Raw genomic sequence first — 13,371 nt, 5'->3', positions numbered from 1 at the left:
TTGGCCGCTCTTCTCTCTTAAACGGTTGTACTTATCGTCTTCAAAGCTATGTCGCGTGCTGCGGTATGCGGAGACACTAAAAGCACCATAGTAGAACACAGATGAAGCTTCTAAGTTGATGTAATAGCCAGTAAGAAGTAGTACAATTCAAGTTTTAGGTATCGATTATTGACTTTTTAGCTGGCTTTGGTGCCTTGGACAAGAGCTAGGACCTTAAGATTCTGCATGAAAGGAGGACTAGCAGCCGAGTTGCAGAGGAGAATGTGAAAAGTGTTCATATGTAGTAAAAACCTGAGAAATCCGTCCGTTTTCGTCATTTGTTATCAAATCGACTTAAAGCCAGATCGTCACATTGGCCGCTCTTCTCTCTTAAACTGTTGTACTTATCGTCTGCAAAGCTATGTCGCGTGCTGCGGTATGCGGAGACTCTAAAAGCACCATAGTAGAACACAGATGAAGCTTCTAAGTTGATGTAATAGCCAGTAAGTAGTAGTACAATTCAAGTTTTAGGTATCGATTATTGACTTTTAGCTGCCTTTGGTGCCTTGGACATGAGCTAGGACCATAAGAATCTGCATTAAAGGAGGACTAGCAGCCGAGTTGCACGGGAGAATGTGAAAAGTGTTCAAATAGAGTAAAAACCTGAGAAATCCGTCCGTTTTCGTCATTTTTATCGAATCGACTTACAGCCAAATCGTCACATTGGCCGCTCTGCTCTCTGAAACGGTTGTACTTATCGTCTGCAAAGCTATGTCGCGAACGGCGGTATTCGGAGACACTAAAAGCACCATTGTAGAACACAGATGTAGCTTCTAAGATGATGTAATAGCCAGTAAGAAATAGTACAATTCAAGTTTTAGGAATCGGTTATTGACTTTTTACCCTTGTTTGGTGCCTTGGACGTGAGCTAGTAACTTAAGATTTTACATGCAGGAGGACTAGCAGCTGAGTTCCACGGGAAAATGTGTAAAGTGTTCATATGTAGTAAAAACCTGAGAAATCCGTCCGTTTTCGTCATTTGTTATCGAATTGACTTAAAGCCAGATCGTCACATTGGCCGCTCTTCTCTCTGAAACGGTTGTACTTATCGTGTGCAGAGCTATGTCGCGTGCTGCGGTATGCAGAGACACTAAAAGCAACATAGTAGAACACAAATGACACTTCCAAGTTGATGTAATAGCCAGTAAGAAGTAGTACAATTCAAGTTTTAGTTACTGATTATAGACATTTTAGCTGGCTTTGGTGCCTTGGACATGAGCTAGGACCTTAAGATTCAGCATGAAAGGAGGACTAGCAGCCGAGTTGCAGGGGAGAATGTGAAAAGTGTTTATATGTAGTAAAAACCTGAGAAATCCGTCCGTTTTTGTCATTTGTTATCAAATCGACTTAAAGCCAGATCGTCACATTGGCTGCTCTTCTCTCTGAAACGGTTGTACTTATCGTCTGGAAAGCTTTGTCGCGTGCTGCGGTATGCGGAGACACTAAAAGCACCATAGTAGAACACAGACGAAGCTTCTAAGATGATGTAATAGCCAGTAAGAAGTAGTACAATTCAAGTTTTAGGTATCGATTATTGACTTTTTAGCTGGCTTTGGTGCCTTGGACATGAGCTAGGACCTTAAGATTCTGCATGAAAGGAGGACTAGCAGCCGAGTTGCAGAGGAGAATGTGAAAAGTGTTCATATGTAGTAAAAACCTGAGAAATCCGTCCGTTTTCGTCATTTGTTATCGAATCGACTTAAAGCCAGATCGTCACATTGGCCGCTCTTCTCTCTGAAACGGTTGTACTTATCGTCTTCAAAGCTATGTCGCGTGCTGCGGTATGCGGAGACACTAAAAGCACCATAGTAGAACACAGATGAAGCTTCTAAGTTGATGTAATAGCCAGTAAGAAGTAGTACAATTCAAGTTTTAGGTATCGATTATTGACTTTTTAGCTGCCTTTGGTGCCTTGGACATGAGCTAGGACCTTAAGATTCTGCATGAAAGGAGGACTAGCAGCCGAGTTGCACGGGAGAATGTGAAAAGTGTTCATATGTAGTAAAAACCTGAGAAATCCGTCCGTTTTCGTCATTTGTTATAGAATCGACTTAAAGCCAGATCGTCACATTGGCCACTCTTCTCTCTGAAACGGTTGTACTTATCGTCTGCAAAGCTATGTCGTATGCTGCGGTAGGCGGAGACACTAAAACCACCACAGTAGAACACAGATGAAGCTTCTAATTTGATGTAATAGATAGTAAGAAGTAGTACAATTGAAGTTTTAGGTATAGATTATTGACTTTTTAGCTGGCTTTGATGCCTTGGACATGAGCTAGGACCTTAAGATTCTGCATAGAAGGAGGACTAGCAGCCGAGTTGCAGGGGAGAATGTGAAAAGTGTTCATATGTGGTAAAAACCTGAGAAATCCGTCCGTTTTCGTCATTTGTTATCGAATCGACTTAAAGCCAGATCGTCACATTGGCCGCTCTTCTCTCTGAAACGGTTGTACTTATCGTCTGCAAAGCTATGTCGCGTGCTGCGGTATGCGGAGACTCTAAAAGCACCATAGTAGAACACAGATGAAGCTTCTAAGTTGATGTAATAGCCAGTAAGTAGTAGTACAATTCAAGTTTTAGGTATCGATTATTGACTTTTTAGCTGGCTTTGGTGCCTTCGACATGAGCTAGGACCTTAAGAATCTGCATTAAAGGAGGACTAGCAGCCGAGTTGTACGGGAGAATGTGAAAAGTGTTCAAATAGGGTAAAAACCTGAGAAATCTGTCCATTTTCGTCATTTTTATCGAATTGACGTAAAGCCAAATCGTCACATTGGCCGCTCTACTCTCTGAAACGGTTGTACTTATCGTCTAAAGGCTATGTCGCGAACGGCGGTATTCGGAGACACTAAAAGCACCATAGTAGAACACAGATGTAGCTTCTAAGATGATGTAATAGCCAGTAAGAAATAGTACAATTAAAGTTTTAGGAATCGGTTATTGACTTTTTACCCTTGTTTGGTGCCTTGGACATGAGCTAGGAACTTAAGATTTTACATGCAGGAGGACTATCAGCCGAGTTGCACGGGAGAATGTGTAAAGTGTTCATATGTAGTAAAAACCTGAGAAATCCGTCCGTTTTCGTCATTTGTTATCGAATCGACTTAAAGCCAGATCGTCACATTGGCGGCTCTTCCCTCCGAAACGGTTGTACTTATCGTCTGCAAAGCTATGTCGCATGCTGCGGTATGCGGAGACACTAAAAGCACCATAGTAGAACACAGATGAAGCTTCTAAGTTGATGTAATAGCCAGTAAGATGTAGTACAATTCAAGTTTTAGCTACTGATTATTGATTTTAGCTGGCTTTGGTGCCTTGGAGATGAGGTAGGACCTTAAGATTCTGGATGAAAGGAGGAGTAGCAGCCGAATTGCAAGGGAGAATGTGAAAAGTGTTCATATGTAGTAAAAACCAACCTGAGAAATCCGTCCGTTTTCGTCATTTGTTATCGAATCGACTTAAAGCCAGATCGTCACATTGGCCGCTCTTCTCTCTGAAACGGTTGTACTTATCGTCTGCAAAGCTATGTCGCGTGCTGCGGTATGCGGAGACACTAAAAGCACCATAGTAGAACACATATGAAGCTTCTATGATGATGTAATAGCCAGTAAGAAGTAGTACAATTCAAGTTTAAGGTATCGATTATCGATTTCTTAGATGGATTTGGTGCCTTGGACATGAGCTAGGACTTTAAGATTCTGCATGAAAAGAGGACTAGCTGCCGAGTTGCATGGGACAATATGAAAAGTGTTCATATGTAGTAAAAACCTGAGAAATCCGTCCGTTTTCGTCATTTGTTATCGAATCGCCTTAAAGCCAGATCGTCACTTGGCCGCTCTTCTCTCTGAAACGGTTGTACTTATCGTCTGCAAAGCTATGTCGCGTGCTGCGGTATGCGGAGACACTGAAAGCACCATAGTAGAACACAGATTAAGCTTCTAAGTTGATGTAATAGCCAGTAAGAAATAGTACAATTCAAGTTTTAGGTATCGATTATTGACTTTTTAGCTGGCTTTGGTGCCTTGGACATGAGCTAGGACCTTAAGATTCTGCATGAAAGGAGGACTAGCAGCCGAGTTGCACAGGAGAATGTGAAAAGTGTTCATATGTAGTAAAAACCTGAGAAATCCGTCCGTTTTCGTCATTTGTTATCGAATCGACTTAAAGCCAGATCGTCATATTGGCCGCTCTTCTCTCTGAAACGGTTGTACTTATCGTCTGCAAAGCTATGTCGTATGCTGCGGTAGGCGGAGACACTAAAACCACCACAGTAGAACACAGATGAAGCTTCTAATTTGATGTAATAGCCAGTAAGAAGTAGTACAATTCAAGTTTTAGGTAATGATTATTGACTTTTAAGCTGGCTTTGATGCCTTGGACATGAGCTCGGACCTTAAGAATCTGAATGAAATTAGGATTAGCAGCCGAGTTGCACGGGAGAATGTGAAAAGTGTTCATATGTAGTCAAAACCTGAGAAATCCGTCCGTTTTCGTCATTTGTTATCGAATCGACTTAAAGCCAGATCGTCACATTGGCCGCTCTTCTCTCTGAAACGGTTGTACTTATCGTCTTCAAAGCTATGTCGCGTGCTGCGGTATGCGGAGACACTAAAAGCTCCATAGTACAACACAGATGAAGCTTCTAAGTTGATGTGATAGCCAGTAAGAAGTAGTACAATTCAAGTTTTAGGTATTGATTATTGACTTTTTAGCTGGCTTTGGTGCCTTGGACATGAGCTAGGACCTTAAGATTCTGCATGAAAGGAGGACTAGCAGCCGCGTTGTACGGGAGAATGTGAAATGTGTTCATATGTAGTAAAAACCTGAGAAATCCGTCCGTTTTCGTCATTTGTTATCAAATCGACTTAAAGCCAGATCGTCACATTGGCTGCTCTTCTCTCTGAAACGGTTGTACTTATCGTCTGGAAGGCTTTGTCGCGTGCTGCGGTATGCGGAGACACTAAAAGCACCATAGTAGAACACAGATGAAGCTTCTTAGATGATGTAATAGCCAGTAAGAAGTAGTACAATTCAAGTTTTAGGTATCGATTATTGACTTTTTAGCTGGCTTTGGTGCCTTGGACATGAGCTAGGACCTTAAGATTCTGCATGAAAGGAGGACTAGCAGCCGAGTTGCAGGGGAGAATGTGAAAAGTTTTCATATGTAGTAAAAACCTGAGAAATCCGTCCGTTTTCGTCATTTGTTATCGAATCGACTTAAAGCCAGATCGCCACATTGGCCGCTCTTCTCTCTGAAACGGTTGTACTTATCGTCTTCAAAGCTATGTCGCGTGCTGCGGTATGCGGAGACACTAAAAGCACCATAGAAGAACACAGATGAAGCTTCTAAGTTGATGTAATAGCCAGTAAGAAGTAGTACAATTCAAGTTTTAGGTATCGATTATTGACTTCTTAGCTGGCTTAGGTGCCTTGGACATGAGCTAGGACCTTAAGATTCTGCATAAAAGGAGGACTAGCAGCCGAGTTGCACGGGAGAATGTGAAAAGTGTTCATATGTAGTAAAAACCTGAGAAATCCGTCCGTTTTCGTCATTTGTTATCGAATCGCCTTAAAGCCAGATCGTCACTTGGCCGCTCTTCTCTCTGAAACGGTTGTACTTATCGTCTGAAAAGCTATGTCGCGTGCTGCGGTATGCGGAGACACTGAAAGCACCATAGTAGAACACAGATTAAGCTTCTAAGTTGATGTAATAGCCAGTAAGAAGTAGTACAATTCAAGTTTTAGGTATCGATTATTGACTTTTTAGCTGGCTTTGGTGCCTTGGACATGAGCTAGGACCTTAAGATTCTGCATGAAAGGAGGACTAGCAGCCGAGTTGCACAGGAGAATGTGAAAAGTGTTCATATGTAGTAAAAACCTGAGAAATCCGTCCGTTTTCGTCATTTGTTATCGAATCGACTTAAAGCCAGATCGTCATATTGGCCGCTCTTCTCTCTGAAACGGTTGTACTTATCGTCTGCAAAGCTATGTCGTATGCTGCGGTAGGCGGAGACACTAAAACCACCACAGTAGAACACAGATGAAGCTTCTAATTTGATGTAATAGCCAGTAAGAAAAAGTACAATTCAAGTTTTAGGTAATGATTATTGACTTTTAAGCTGGCTTTGATGCCTTGGACATGAGCTCGGACCTTAAGAATCTGAATGAAATTAGGATTAGCAGCCGAGTTGCACGGGAGAATGTGAAAAGTGTTCATATGTAGTCAAAACCTGAGAAATCCGTCCGTTTTCGTCATTTGTTATCGAATCGACTTAAAGCCAGATCGTCACACTGGCCGCTCTTCTCTCTGACACGGTTGTACTTATCGTCTTCAAAGCTATGTCGCGTACTGCGGTATGCGGAGACACTAAAAGCACCATAGTAGAACACAGATGAAGCTTCTAAGTTGATGTAATAGCCAGTAAGAAGTAGTACAATTCAAGTTTTAGGTATCGATTATTGATTTTTTAGCTGGCTTTGGTGCCTTGAACATGAGCTAGGATCTTAAGATTCTGCATCAAAAGGAGGACTAGCAGGCGAGTTGCACGGGACAATGTGAAAAGTGTTCATACGTAGTAAAAACCTGAGAAATCCGTCCGTTTTCGTCATTTGTTATCGAATCGACTTAAAGCCAGATCGTCACATTGGCCGCTCTTCTCTCTGAAACGGTTGTACTTATCGTCTTCAAAGCTATGTCGCGTGCTGCGGTATGCGGAGACACTAAAAGCACCATAGTACAACACAGATGAAGCTTCTAAGTTGATGTGATAGCCAGTAAGAAGTAGTACAATTCAAGTTTTAGGTATTGATTATTGACTTTTTAGCTGGCTTTGGTGCCTTGGACATGGGCTAGGACCTTAAGATTCTGCATGAAAGGAGGACTAGCAGCCGCGTTGTACGGGAGAATGTGAAATGTGTTCATATGTAGTAAAAACCTGAGAAATCCGTCCGTTTTCGTCATTTGTTATCAAATCGACTTAAAGCCAGATCGTCACATTGGCTGCTCTTCTCTCTGAAACGGTTGTACTTATCGTCTGGAAGGCTTTGTCGCGTGCTGCGGTATGCGGAGACACTAAAAGCACCATAGTAGAACACAGATGAAGCTTCTTAGATGATGTAATAGCCAGTAAGAAGTAGTACAATTCAAGTTTTAGGTATCGATTATTGACTTTTTAGCTGGCTTTGGTGCCTTGGACATGAGCTAGGACCTTAAGATTCTGCATGAAAGGAGGACTAGCAGCCGAGTTGCAGGGGAGAATGTGAAAAGTGTTCATATGTAGTAAAAACCTGAGAAATCCGTCCGTTTTCGTCATTTGTTATCGAATCGACTTAAAGCCAGATCGTCACATTGGCCGCTCTTCTCTCTGAAAAGGTTGTACTTATCGTCTTCAAAGCTATGTCGCGTGCTGCGGTATGCGGAGACACTAAAAGCACCATAGAAGAACACAGATGAAGCTTCTAAGTTGATGTAATAGCCAGTAAGAAGTAGTACAATTCAAGTTTTAGGTATCGATTATTGACTTCTTAGCTGGCTTAGGTGCCTTGGACATGAGCTAGGACCTTAAGATTCTGCATAAAAGGAGGACTAGCAGCCGAGTTGCACGGGAGAATGTGAAAAGTGTTCATATGTAGTAAAAACCTGAGAAATCCGTCCGTTTTCGTCATTTGTTATCGAATCGACTTAAAGCCAGATCGTCACATTGGCCGCTCTTCTGTCTGAAACGGTTGTCCTTATCGTCTGCAAAGCTATGTCGCGTGCTGCGGTATGCGGAGACACTAAAAGCACCATAGTAGAACACAGATGAAGCTTCTAAGTTGATGTAATAGCCAGTAAGAAGTAGTACAATTCAAGTTTTATATATCGATTATTGACTTATTAGCTGGCTTTGGTCCCTTGGACATGAGCTAGGACCTTAAGATTCTGCATGGAAGGAGGACTAGCAGCCGAGTTGCACGGGAGAATGTGAAAAGTGTTCATATGCAGTAAAAACCTGAAAAATCCGTCCGTTTTCGTCATTTGTTATCGAATCGACTTAAAGCCAGATCGTCACATTGGCCGCTCTTCTGTCTGAAACGGTTGTACTTATCGTCTGCAAAGCTATGTCGCGTGCTGCGGTATGCGGAGACACTAAAAGCACCATAGTAGAACACAGATGAAGCTTCTAAGTTGATGTAATAGACAATAAGAAGTAGTACAATTCAAGTTTTAGGTATCGATTATTGATTTTTTAGCTGGCTTTGGTGCCTTGGACATGAGCTACGACCTTACGATTCTGCATCAAAAGGAGGACTAGCAGCCGAATTGCACGGGACAATGTGAAAAGTGTTCATATGTAGTAAAAACCTGAGAAATCCGTCCGTTTTCGTCATTTGTTATCGAATCGACTTAAAGCCAGATCGTCACATTGGCCGCTCTTCTGTCTGAAACGGTTGTACTTATCGTCTGCAAAGCTATGTCGCGTGCTGCGGTATGCGGAGACACTAAAAGCACCATAGTAGAACACAGATGAAGCTTCTAAGTTGATGTGATAGCCAGTAAGAAGTAGTACAATTCAAGTTTTAGGTATCGATTATTGACTTTTTAGCTGACTTTGGTGCCATGGACATGAGCTAGGACTTTAAGATTCTGCATGAAAGGAGGACTAGCAGCCGCGTTGCACGGGAGAATGTGAAATGTGTTCATGTGTAGTAGAAACCTGAGATATCCGTCCGTTTTCGTCATTTGTTATCGAATCGACTTAAAGCCCAATCGTCATATTGGCCGCTCTTCTCTCTGAAACGGTAGTACTTATCGTCTGCAAAGCTATGTCGCGTGCTGCGGTATGCGGAGACAACAAAATCACCATAGCAGAACACAGATGAAGCTTCTAATTTGATGTAATAGCCAGTAAGAAGTAGTACAATTCAAGTTTTAGGTATTGATTATTGACTTTTAAGCTGGCTTTGATGCCTTGGACATGAGCTAGGACCTTAAGAATCTGCATGAAAGGAGGATTAGCAGCCGAGTTGCACGGGAGAATGTGAAAAGTGTTCATATGTAGTAAAAACCTGAGAAATCCGTCCGTTTCGTCATTTGTTATCGAATCGACTTAAAGCCAGATCGTCACATTGGCCGCTCTTCTCTCTGAAACGGTTGTACTTATCGTCTTCAAAGCTATGTCGCGTGCTACGGTATGCGGAGACACTAAAAGCACCATGGTAGAACACAGATGAAGCTTCTAAATTGATGTAATAGCCAGTAAGAAGTAGTACAATTCAAGTTTTAGGTATCGATTATTGATTTTTTAGCTGGCTTTGGTGCCTTGGACATGAGCTAGGACCTTAAGATTCTGCATCAAAAGGAGGACTAGCAGCCGAGTTGCACGGGACAATGTGAAAAGTGTTCATATGTAGTAAAAACCTGAGAAATCCGTCCGTTTTCGTCATTTGTTATCGAATCGACTTAAAGCCAGATCGTCACATTGGCCGCTCTTCTCTCTGAAACGGTTGTACTTATCGTCTGCAAAGCTATGTCGTATTCTGCGGTAGGCGGAGACACTAAAACCACCACAATTGAACACAGATGAAGCTTCTAATTTGATGTAATAGCCAGTAAGAAGTAGTACAATTCAAGTTTGAGGTACTGATTATTGACTTTTTAGCTGGCTTTGGTGCCTTGGACATGAGCTATTACCTTAAGATTCTGCATGAAAGGAGGAATAGCAGCCGAGTTGCACGGGAGATTGTGAAAAGTGTTCATATGTAGTAAAAACCTGAGAAATCCGTCCGTTTTCGTCATTTGTTATCTAATCGACTTAAAGCCAATCGTCACATTGGCCGCTCTTCTCTCTGAATCGGTTGTACTTATCGTCTGCAAAGCTATGTCGCGTGATGCGGTATGCGCAGACACTAAAAGCACCATAGTAGAACACAGATGAAGCTTGTAAGTTGATGTAATAGCCAGTAAGAAGTAGTACAATTCAAGTTTTAGGTATCGATTATTGACTTTTTAGCTGGCTTTGGTGCCTTGGACATGAGCTAGGACCTTAAGATTCTGCATGAAAGGAGGACTAGCAGCCGAGTTGCACTGGAGAATGTGAAAAGTGTTCATATGTAGTAAAAACCTGAGAAATCCGTCCGTTTTCGTCATTTGTTATCGAATCGACTTAAAGCCAGATCGACACATTTGCCGCTCTTCTCTCTGAAACGGTTGTACTTATCGTCTGCAAAGCTATGTCGTATGCTGCGGTAGGCGGAGACACTAAAACCACCACAGTAGAACACAGATGAAGCTTCTAATTTGATGTAATAGCCAGTAAGAAGTAGTACGATTCAAGTTTAGGTATTGATTATTATCTTTTAAGCTGGCTTTGATGCCTTGGACATGAGCTAGGACCTTAAGAATCTGCATGAAAGGAGGATTAGCAGCCGAGTTGCACGGGAGAATGTGAAAAGTGTTCATATGTAGTAAAAACCTGAGAAATCCGTCCGTTTTCGTCATTTGTTATCGAATCGACTTAAAGCCAGATCGTCACATTGGCCGCTCTTCTCTCTGAAACGGTTGTACTTATCGTCTTCAAAGCTATGTCGCGTGCTGCGGTATGCGGAGACACTAAAAGCACCATAGTAGAACACAGATGAAGCTTCTAAGTTGATGTAATAGCCAGTAAGAAGTAGTACAATTCAAGTTTTAGGTATCGATTATTGATTTTTTAGCTGGCTTTGGTGCCTTGGACATGAGCTAGGACCTTAAGATTCTGCATCAAAAGGAGGACTAGCAGCCAAGTTGCACGGGACAATGTGAAAAGTGTTCATACGTAGTAAAAACCTGAGAAATCCGTCCGTTTTCGTCATTTGTTATCGAATCGACTTAAAGCCAGATCGTCACATTGGCCGCTCTTCTCTCTGAAACGGTTGTACTTATCGTCTGCAAAGCTATGTCGTATGCTGCGGTAGGCGGAGACACTAAAACCACCACAATTGAACACAGATGAAGCTTCTAATTTGATGTAATAGCCAGTAAGAAGTAGTACAATTCAAGTTTTAGGTATCGATTATTGACTTTTTAGCTGGCTTTGGTGCCTTGGACATGAGCTAGGACCTAAAGATTCTGCATTAAAGGAGGACTAGCAGCCGAGTTGCACGGGAGAATGTGATAAGTATTCATATGTAGTAAAAACCTGAGAAATCCGTCCGTTTTCGTCATTTGTTATCGAATCGACTTAAAGCCAGATCGTCACATTGGCCGCTCTTCTCTCTGCCACGGTTGTACTTATCGTCTTCAAAGCTATGTCGCGTGCTGCGGTATGCGGAGACACTAAAAGCACCATAGTAGAACACAGATGAAGCTTCTAAGTTGATGTAATAGCCAGTAAGAAGTAGTACAATTCAAGTTTTAGGTATCGATTATTGATTTTTTAGCTGCTGTGGTGCCTTGGACATGAGCTACGACCTTAAGATTCTGCATCAAAAGGAGGACTAGCAGCCGAGTTGCACGGGACAATGTGAAAAGTGTTCATATGTAGTAAAAACCTGAGAAATCCGTCCGTTTTCGTCATTTGTTATCGAATCGACTTAAAGCCAGATCGTCACATTGGCCGCTCTTCTGTCTGAAACGGTTGTACTTATCGTCTGCAAAGCTATGTCGCGTGCTGCGGTATGCGGAGACACTAAAAGCACCATAGTAGAACACAGATGAAGCTTCTAAGTTGATGTGTAGCCAGTAAGAAGTAGTACAATTCAAGTTTTAGGTATCGATTATTGACTTTTTAGCTGGCTTTGGTGCCTTGGACATGAGATAGGACCTTAAGATTCTGCATGAAAGGAGGACTAGCAGCCGCGTTGTACGGGAGAATGTGAAAAGTGTTCATATGTAGTAAAAACCTGAGAAATCCGTCCGTTTTCGTCATTTGTTATCGAATCGACTTAAAGCCAGATCGTCACATTGGCTGCTCTTGTCTCTGAAACGGTTGTATTTATCGTCTGGAAAGCTTTTTCGCGTGCTGCGGTACGCGGAGACACTAAAAGCACCATAGTAGAACACAGATGAAGCTTCTAAGATGATGTAATAGCCAGTAAGAAGTAGTACAATTCAAGTTTTAGGTATCGATTATTGACTTTTTAGCTGGCTTTGGTGCCTTGGACATGAGCTAGGACCTTAAGATTCTGCATGAAAGGAGTACTAGCAGCCGAGTTGCACAGGAGAATGTGAAAAGTGTTCATATGTAGTAAAAACCTGAGAAATGCGTCCGTTTTCGTCATTTGTTATCGAATCGACTTAAAGCCAGATCGTCACATTGGCCCCTCTTTTCTCTGAAACGGTTGTACTTATCGTCTGCAAAGCTATGTCGCGTGCTGCGGTGTGCGGAGACACTAAAAGCACCATGGTAGAACACAGATGAAGCTTCTAAGTTGATGTAATAGCCAGTAAGAAGTAGTACAATTCAAGTTTTAGGTATGGATTATTGATTTTTAGCTGGTTTGGTGCCTTGGACATGAGCTAGGACCTTAAGATTCTGCATGAAAGGAGGACTAGCAGCCGCGTTGCACGGGAGAATGTGAAATGTGTTCATATGTAGTAGAAACCTGAGAAATCCGTCCGTTTTCGTCATTTGTTATCGAATCGACTTAAAGCCCGATCGTCACATTGGCCGCTCTTCTCTCTCAAACGGTTGTACTTATCGTCTGCAAAGCTATGTCGCGTGCTGCGGTATGCGGAGACAATAAAATCACCATAGTAGAACACAGATGAAGCTTCTAAGTCGATGTAATAGCCAGTAAGAAGTAGTACAATTCAAGTTTTAGGTACTGATTATTGACTTTTTAGCTGGCTTTGGTGCCTTGGACATGAGCTAGGACCTTAAGATTCTGCATGAAAGGAGGACGAGCAGCCGAGTTGCACGGGAGAATGTGAAAAGAGTTCATATGTAGTAAAAACCTGAGAAATCCGTCCGTTTTCGTCATTTGTTATCGAATCGACTTAAAGCCAGATCGTCACATTGGCCGCTCTTCTCTCTGAAACGGTTGTACTTATCGTCTGCAAAGCTATGTCGTATGCTGCGGTAGGCGGAGACACTAAAAGCACCATAGTAGAACACAGATGAAGCTTCTATGATGATGTAATAGCCAGTAAGAAGTAGTACAATTCAAGTTTGAGGTATCGAATATTGACTTTTTAGCTGGCTTTGGTGCCTTGGACATGAGCTAGGACCTTAAGATTCTGCATGAAAGGAGGACTAGCAGCCGCGTTGGATGGGAGAATGTGAAAAGTGTTCATATGCAGTAAAAACCTGAGAAATCCGTCCGTTTTCGTCATTTGTTATCGAATCGACTTAAAGCCAGATCGTCACATTG

This window comes from Schistocerca gregaria, unplaced genomic scaffold (assembly GCF_023897955.1).
Source record: "Schistocerca gregaria isolate iqSchGreg1 unplaced genomic scaffold, iqSchGreg1.2 ptg000356l, whole genome shotgun sequence".
Classification (NCBI taxonomy): Eukaryota; Metazoa; Arthropoda; class Insecta; order Orthoptera; family Acrididae; genus Schistocerca; species Schistocerca gregaria.
This window is presented reverse-complemented; position numbering follows the sequence as displayed.